This window comes from Elephantulus edwardii, unplaced genomic scaffold, assembly GCF_000299155.1.
Source record: "Elephantulus edwardii isolate Elephantulus edwardi_28Jun2011 unplaced genomic scaffold, EleEdw1.0 scaffold00144, whole genome shotgun sequence".
Classification (NCBI taxonomy): Eukaryota; Metazoa; Chordata; class Mammalia; order Macroscelidea; family Macroscelididae; genus Elephantulus; species Elephantulus edwardii.
In genome coordinates this window covers 833279-842332 of record NW_006399894.1, presented here as the reverse complement: position 1 = coordinate 842332, position 9054 = coordinate 833279, and the positions used below count along the sequence as shown (strand labels likewise).

The following is a 9054-nucleotide window of genomic DNA, read 5'->3' as shown; positions in this document are numbered from 1 at the left end:
AAGTGTCCTTCAGATCCACACTGAAAGCAAGTGAGTGGGAGCTTCCTCTCTACTCCCTTGCCTATCTGTGGCTCTCGTCTGTGACACTGTCTACTGAAGTGGCCCAGCTTTCCACAGTGGAAGCAATTCTGACCTCCTTTATTACCTTTGGGTGGAGAATGTTCAAATATTTTAATGCAGCACAACATGTAAAGAAGGAAAGGAGATGGAGGAAAAGAAGAAATTCTGGGGTTCATAACAAAAACTGTCCCCCTAGAGCAAAGGATGCCTCTGTGTTTTTTTTAAAGAACACCTCTATTTAAAAATACTATTAAAGAAATAGTGCTATTGTTGTTATGTTCTGTCATGACAGAAGTTGACTCACAGCTCACTCTCCAGCAGGTTTTCAGAGGCTGTAATCATGCAGAAGGAGATTTCCCACCTTTCTCCAGAGGAGCCGTTGGTGTATTCCAATTGCCTGCCTTTGGGTTGTTGGCAATGCAGCTCCTTATTATTCTTTAAAAAAATACAAAACAACAACCCTACTTTCTTTCCTGTTGCAATCCCCAATCTTGGGAAACAAGGAATTTCATTTTCTAGACAGTCTTGGTTTAATAAAATGACTGATGTGAATGGAGAAGGCTGATCCTTGTCCAATTTAACGTCTAGGGGAGATGTTGAAAACTTCCTGAAATAGTTGCTTGAGCAACTTAAAATATCAAAGAGGGGGAGAAATATTAAAATGGCATCTGAACTAAAAATGGGAAGAAGCTGTGCAGTTCCTTCTAATGGTAAGCCTGTGTTCCAAATTTTTAAGTAGAACATAGCTTGCTTCACTATTACAGAAAGAAAACAGTAAAATTCTGCCTGCCTTGAGTCTTACTTAACTGTTTTTGGAAATAGCCTTTGTACTTTATCCTACTTCACTTATGCTGTTTTTGTTAGGTGCCATCGAGTCGAGTAAGACTCATTGCCACCCTCTGAAGAACATATCTGAAACTGTCTTATCCTGAGACATCTTTGTTATTTCAAACATGCTGCAGTCACTGTGTCAATTAATCTTGTCTTCCTTTCCAAGCCCGATGTTCTCTCTCTAGGGGGTAGGTTTTCCTAGAAAGATGCTTGGAGTATGTGAGATCATCTCTCTGTCATCTTTGCCTCCAAGGAGCACTTTGGTTGCACTCTCTCCAAAACATATTTATTCTTTTAGCAGTCCATGGGATATTCAGCACTCTTCCTGTATTCCTTCAGGTTGGCAGTGCAATTCCTTACCACTAAGCCACCAGAGCTCCCTAAAGCTTACAGCTGGAACTTTATTCCCTCTTTTAACATCATAATAAGGTCTTCTCACCTTGTAACAAAGATCTTGTCAATAATTAGGAAGGAAACTTGTAACTGTTTTAAATTGTAACTAGATTACTGCTAGGTTTGCTCTGAATCAAAAAGCAATTTTGGAATTTGTATTTTCCCATTTCCTTTCCCTCTTTACATGATGTACTAAATATTTTCCAAGATAGTTCAGACTAGGAAAGGCAGCATTCAGCAAATACAGGCATCACAGGGCTCAGGAACACAGCCTAAATGGGAATCTCTAGGTGTTCTCTCTTAATAAGCTTAACTCAGCTAAGAGCTTTCAGGTGCACTGCAAGTCTCTGCCCTCTTCTAGATTGCAGCCATCTTGAAGGGATATTTTTGTGTTGACCAAGCACCCAACCAGACAGATTCCATCTTGAAAGAAGAAAACCTACAGTGTGTGTCATGAGAGCTGTGTGTGCCTACTGATTTGATCTACCCCCTTATTAGTGGTTTCTCTCTTTTTGCTTGCTATGAAAAATAATAGCTACACGCGAAACTTATACTTGGACCAGGAGGCAGTCGTCAGAACAGAGCAAGGGAACACTGCATGGTTCAAAATTGGGAAGGGCGCACGCCAGGGATGCAGCCTATCTCCATACCTTTTCAACCTATATGCAGAACAGATTATCCGGGAGGCTGGGCTCTATGAGGAGAAATGTGGGGTCAAGATTGGTGGGCGATTTATCAACCTGCGTTATGCAGATGACACTACCCTGCTTGCTGAAACTGAAGAGGACCTGAAGCGCCTGCTGCAGAGTGTCAAGGACTGCAGCCTACAATATGGATTGAGGCTCAATGTCAAGAAGACAAAGATTCTCACCACTGGACCAATTGGCAGCATCAGGATGGATGGTGAAGAGATTGAGATTGTACACGGCTTTAGTTTGCTTGGCTCCGTAGTCAACACTCTTGGCACCAGCAGCCAGGAAATTAAAAGGTGCATTGCCATGGGAAAGTCTGCTGTTAGGGACCTCTCCAAAGTACTGAAGAGCAATGGTGTCTCTCTGGAGACTAAGGTGCATCTGATACAGGCCATGGTCTTCGCAATCACCTCTTATGCATCAGAGAGTTGGACAATGACCAAGGAGGATAGAAGGAGAATTGATGCCTTTGAGCTGTGGTGCTGGAGAAGAGTATTGAGAATACCATGGACTGCTAGGAAAACAAACAGATTTGTCCTGGAAAGGGTTAAACCGATTGGCTCCTTGGAGGCAAGGATTCTGAGGCTCCATCTAACATACTTTGGACATGTTGTGAGGAGAGACCGGTCCTTGGAGAGGGACATCATGCTTGGGAGGGTGGAGGGACAGCGCAGGAGAGGAAGGCCCTCTATGAGGTGGATTGATTCAGTGACTGGGATAATTGGGATGGGAGTGTCAGAGACTGTGCGATTGGCACAGGACAGAGCGGAGTTTAGGGCTGTTGTACATAGGGTTGCTATGAGTCGCAAGCGACTCGACGGCACATAACAACAACAACAACAACAACAACACACAGGCCCTGATTTTTGTAAAGACAGGATCACTATTTATTCGTCTCCACTCTGCTTATACCAGTAGTGGCAACTTCAAATGCTACATTAATTAACTCGGGCTGGGAGGGAGGTGTGGGAAATAGATGATATTGTTGTTAGGCACCGTTGAGTCAAGTACTCTTGCTCATAGCAACCTTATGAACAGCCATCCTAAAACCTGTCCTATCATGTGTCATCGTCATCCCCTCTGAGGCCATTGCTGAAGTCAGAGTGTCAATCCATCTCTTGGGTCTACCTCTCCTTCTCTGACCCTCCATCTTTCCGAACATGATGTTCCTTACCAATGAATACCTCTGAAAGACCCCCGAACCGGTGGTCCTGTTCCGAGCGGACGGCGAAGACCCAAGACTGAGACACCGGCTTGATGCAACAGCAAGAGGTTTATTGCGGAGCTCCAGACCGACACGTATCTCTCGCAGGAGACAGAGGAGTCGACCCCGAGCAGACAATTTTGGCTCTTTTTATACACTTTAGGGGGATACAACAGGGTGTCAGCTTCTCATTGGGTGATAAAAGTACAGTTTGAATTCATTGGTTCGGCTTCGTTCATGGATTACACAGCATATTTGCACAATATCTTATTCTTGCACATGTGGCACTTAGATAGATCTTAAGTCATCAGCATATTTGCCTAACCTTTGTAGTTAGCCATTTCTTGGAACATTAACTATAGGGTGGTTTCACAAATTCTTAAGCATACAATGAGTTCAAGCCCTAGGGCAGTGGAAAAGCACAAGACACATGGGTTATCAGTCGGGAAACAAAGGCACCTGGGTTATCAGTTGAGAAACATCTGCTTGTTTGCTCTACCCCTGAGGTCGGCCAATTTTCGGAATACCGTTGCCCTGAGATCAGACTTTTCTTCCTGGAACACTGGGTGTGGGGCTTTACCCGGGACAATGGAAAAATTCCTGAGTTTAACTTAGCTGAGAACTATAGAAACTTGAGTTTAATTCAGCTGGGAACTATAGGGGCCATTTTAATTTTAATCTTTCATCCCCACTTCTTTTTGTTAAAAGTTCTAATCTTAGAACTAGTGGGAGGTTTCTACCTGCTTGAGAGACTGATATTGATGCCGGAGTACCATTAACTGAACTGCACTGATTCTTTTATAAAAACTACAAGCTTATTAACAATACGGGGTCTTATAGTTAATATAATAGTCAACATTTACTTGAATTGATTACTAAAAAACTTGTACATAGGGCTTATGGTCTATTTCATTTAACAACTCCTTTCAACAGACTATGGCTTCATTGATATTCTAATAGAAAGCATATTACTCATGTAACATTTTACAGTGTAAAATCAGTCTTTTAAATAGTCTACTTATATATAGAATAAATATTTTTACATTAACATTTACAAGCAGAGAACTATTTGTGGATACTACACATAAAAGGTTTTTAAAACTTATATGACTGATGCATCTACACATTTCTACGCACCCCTTCTCACAAAGAAATATTCTTCATGAGCTCTGATGCACTCAAACAATAATGACCCTCAGCCTTGATGATTGTCTTTGATTATAACTGAAATCTTTAAGAAAATCACTGTCACTCTTATTTAGACTTAAGGCTCTTGAAAGAACAAGATGCATTCGTAACAATGAGTTATGTATTTTACTTTCATGTTCTGATTCATCTCTAGCCAAATTCTTTGTGCACGGTTACTATAACATAATTATTTTTTTCTTATTCTAAAAGGGCTTCAGAAGGCCAATAATAGCATGACATTCTCTGCTACTGCAGCAAACTGGAATCTAATATAAAATCAGTTTTTATATTAATCACTATTAAGATTTAAGCCCGCCCCTCCCCATCCCCGTTGCAGCACGGCGCTGGCCGCAATCTGACAGGAACAGGACAGAGCCAAGATGGCGGCGGCCGACGGTGACGACTCGCTGTACCCCATCGCGGTGCTCATCGGTGCTCATCGACGAGCTCCGCAACGAGGACGTCCAGCTTCGCCTCAACAGCATCAAGAAGCTGTCCACCATCACGTTGGCCCTTGGTGTCGAGAGGACCCGCAGCGAGCTCCTGCCCTTCCTCACAGACACCATCTATGATGAGGATGAAGTCCTCTTGGCCCTGGCGGAGCAGCTCGGGACCTTCACCACCCTGGTGGGGGGCCCGGAGTTCGTGCATTGCCTGCTGCTGCCCTTGGAGTCGCTGGCCACGGTGGAGGAGAGGTAGTTCGGGACAAGGCGGTGGAGTCCCTGCGGGCCATCTCACACGAGCACTCGCCCTCGGACCTCTAGGCCCACTTCATGCCGCTGGTGAAGCGCCCGGCGGGCAGCGACTGGTTCACCTCCCGCTCGTTGGCCTGCGGCCTCTTCTCTGTCTGCTACCCCCGGGTGTCCAGCGCGGTCAAGGCCGAACTCCGACAGTACTTCCGGAACCTGTGCTCAGACGACACCCCCATGGTGCGGCGGGCCACAGCCTCCAAGCTGGGGGCGTTCACCAAGTTGCTGGAGCTGGAAAATGTCAAGAGCGAGATCATCCCCATGTTCTCCAACCTGGCCTCAGACGAGCAGGACTCGGTGCGGCTGCTGGCGGTGGAGGCGTGCGTGAACATCACCCAGCTCCTGCCACAGGAGGACCTGGAGGCGCTGGTGATGCCCACCCTGCGCCAGGCCGCAGAGGACAAGTCCTGGCGCTTCCGGTACATGGTGGCCGACAAGTTCACGGAGCCCCAGAAGGCCGTGGGGCCCGAGATCACCAAGACGGACCTGGTCCCCACCTTCCAGAACCTGATGAAGGACTGTGAGGCCGAGGTGAGGGCCGCTGCCTCCCACAAGGTCAAAGAGTTCTGCGAGAACCTGTCCTCCGACTGCCGGGAGAACGTGATCATGAGCCAGATTCTGCCCTGCATCAAGGAGCTGGTGTCGGATGCCAACCAGCACGTCAAGTCGGCCCTGGCCTCGGTCATCATGGGGCTGTCCCCCATCCTGGGCAAGGACAACACCATCGAGCACCTCCTGCCCCTCTTCCTGGCTCAGCTCAAGGACGAGTGCCCCGAGGTGCGGCTCAACATCATCTCCAACCTGGACTGCGTCAACGAGGTCATCGGCATCCGGCAACTGTCGCAGTCCCTGGCTGCCCGCCATCATGGAGCTGGCTGAAGACGCCAAGTGGCGGGTGCGGCTGGCCATCATTGAGTACATGCCCCTGCTGGCTGGACAGCTGGGTGTGGAGTTCTTCGATGAGAAGCTCAACTCCTTGTGCATGGCCTGGCTGGTGGATCATGTCTATGCCATCCGCGAGGCGGCCACCAGCAACCTGAAGAAGCTGGTGGAGAAGTTTGGGAAGGAGTGGGCTCACGCCACCATCATCCCCAAGGTCTTGGCCATGTCGGGGACCCCAACTACCTGCACCGCATGACCACGCTCTTCTGCATCAACGTGCTGTCTGAGGTCTGTGGCCAGGACATCACCATCAAGCACATGCTGCCCACTGTTCTGCGGATGGCTGGGGACCCCGTCGCAAACGTCCGCTTAAATGTGGCCAAGTCCCTGCAGAAGATAGGGCCCATCCTGGACAACAGCACGCTGCAGAGTGAGGTCAAGCCCATCCTGGAGAAGCTGACCCAGGACCAGAACGTGGACGTCAAGTACTTTGTGCAGGAGGCTCTGACCGTCCTGTCTCTGGCCTGAAGCTGGACAAAGAGCCAACGCTGACCATGGGGTCCACCGTGCCCCTCCTCGGGAAGGCAGTCGGGGGCCCTGGCTGTCGCTCCCCGTGCATGGTCCGAGCCCAGGTCCTTCCCCAGCACAACCCGCCCTCCCCAGCCTGGGATGACGTCTTGCTGTCCACCTCCCTGGGGCTGGGGCAGCACGAGGAGGGACATGCTGTGACCCTGAAAGACAGGCCCGCCAGCCAGGGAGACACGGGCACGTGGGTCCCTGGCTCCCGGCGACGGGCCTCCACCACCGGCCTCCCCGCCTCCCTCTCCCCACCCAGTGGTTTACTGTGTCAACTGTGCCGTTTTTATTTTATTCTCTTCCTTTAGTTTCCCCCCTTTTCACAGAGAAATAAACGTCCACAAACACTGAAAAAAAAAAGATTTAAAAAGAAATCTAATAATGTCACTTGTACATACATATTTACTTAATTATAAGAGAAAATTTTCACAAAACTAAAATAATTTTACAATGCAAATGGGTTGAAGACAAGACAGTAAACACAAGATCAAAGTAAACATGGGTTTTTGCAGTTTCTAAAGCTTTCAGGCGGGCAAGCAAGGGTACAGAGAAAACATTATCAGGATCAAACTTATCACTCATAGTTGAAATTGGTGGAGAGTCCCCATATAGAATTTCAAACGGTGTCAGTCTAAATTGTCCTGGAGTATTCCGAACTCGGAACAGGACAAAAGGAAGGAGGACTGTCCAATCTTTTATGCCGGTTTCTAAGGCTAATTTGGTTAAGGTCTCTTTTAGAGTTCTATTCATCCTTTCTACCTGACCTGAGCTCTGGGGTCTGTATGCACAATGTAATTTCTAATTAATCCCCAAACACTTGGCCAATCTCTGACTCACCTGGGTAACGAAGGCAGGACCGTTATCAGACTCAATTATTTTAGGTATTCTAAACTTTGGGAAGATTTCTTTTAGAATCTTCTTAACAACAATATTAGCAGTCTCATTTTTGGTAGCTGCAGATCTTGCTGCTCCTGCTCTAGCGCCTCCCGCTCGGCCACCAGCTGGTCTTCCTTGACTCGGAGCTCACTGGCCTGGATCTTGAGCTCTGCCTGCTCTTTCACGGACTTCTGCTCCTCTAGCAGGGCGCTCTTGGCTCATTCCAGCTCTTTCTTCTCTATGGCCGTCTGCTGGACTATGACTTTCCTCTGCTCTTCCAGTGAGCACTGCATGGACTCAGCTTTGGACTGCTCAGCACTCACACGCCAGCGCTCCTGCTCCAGGAGTTGGCTCTGCTCGCCCAAGCGCATCTATGTAGGCAACTGGTCTCTTCTAAGGTCCCACAGTTTGGGTTAGCACCCCTTTAGCTACCTTTTCTCTTTCATCAATGTGCATGACAAAGGGCTTTTTCAGATCAGGCAGGGTTAGTGCCGGTGCAGACAGCAGAGTCTTTTTTTATGTTCTTAAAGGCAGTTTCATGCCCTTTTGTCCAAACAAAGTTTTCTTTTCCCCGAGTCAGTGGGTACAAAGGGGCAGCGAGGGAGGCATAACCAGGTATCTATAGTCTACAGAATCCTGCTGTGCCCAGGAATTCTCTCACCTGTTTTGATGAAGTTTGTGGAGGGATGTGCATGACGGCTTCTTTCCTTGCCTCAGTTAGCTATCTTTGTCCATCTTTTCGCGAAATCTTGCTGGATCTCGATACAAAGCTTCTTTATCTTCTGGGTCTTGCAGTCTCCTGCTACCCAGGTATCTACTCTGTTTATTTTCTCCCTGACTCTTTCCTTTTTCACTTACTACAGCGGCCAAGATTTTAGTTAAGTTCCTCTCTTGCCGGCGATCTCACCGGTCCTCCCTTTCTTCTTGAATCTCATACTATGCTAAAACTTTCAACTAGAGCAAATAAAATTTACTTCCTCAAGCCTTCTACAACTTACTACACACTCTCAATTTAGCTTTTACTATCTTTCATATTCTGGCACAACTAGACATTTTACTTTAAAGCAAAACTACTCTCATTTTCTCTCTTAAACAAAAATAAACAAAACTTATTATCAGTTATTTCCGCTTTTTATCTTACTTTAGTTAAATTGGTGGGGTGCCTAGCAGCCCCCCTGAGACCCGCCACTAGAGTCCGGCAATAATTGGACAGCCTCTCCTTACTTTCAATGGTATTATAGTCCCAGGTGGGTCAAATTAAGGGAACACCAGCGTCGATTTCAACAGGAGTTTGCACTGGGTGCCCCGCGGCATCTCTGACATTTTTTCTGGCGTCCGTCTGTATTCTCTCTCTTTCCTCTGTGGTAAAGAGGGTCTGCAAGAATTGTTGGCAATCATTTCACAAATTCTCAGGACTCTAAATAGTATGGGTGGGTTAAACAAAGCAGTATCAAATCAGTACATTTTTTATTTTTCAGATAGCATTAGCTTCAAAACACAATTCCAAGACTTTGTTTACTGCTAGCAATAGCATTTCAAAACTTCTAAACCTTAAAACAGTGCTTAACATAACACAGGAACTATCCCAAGTTGTTGGCAATCA

At 46.9% G+C, this 9054-nt stretch overlaps 1 pseudogene; it reads left to right on the top strand.

Annotated features, from left to right (window-relative positions):
- Positions 1–4748: 4748 nt before the first annotated feature.
- Positions 4749–6527, top strand: LOC102860141 (annotated as a pseudogene).
- The last annotated feature ends 2527 nt before the right edge of the window (positions 6528–9054 follow it).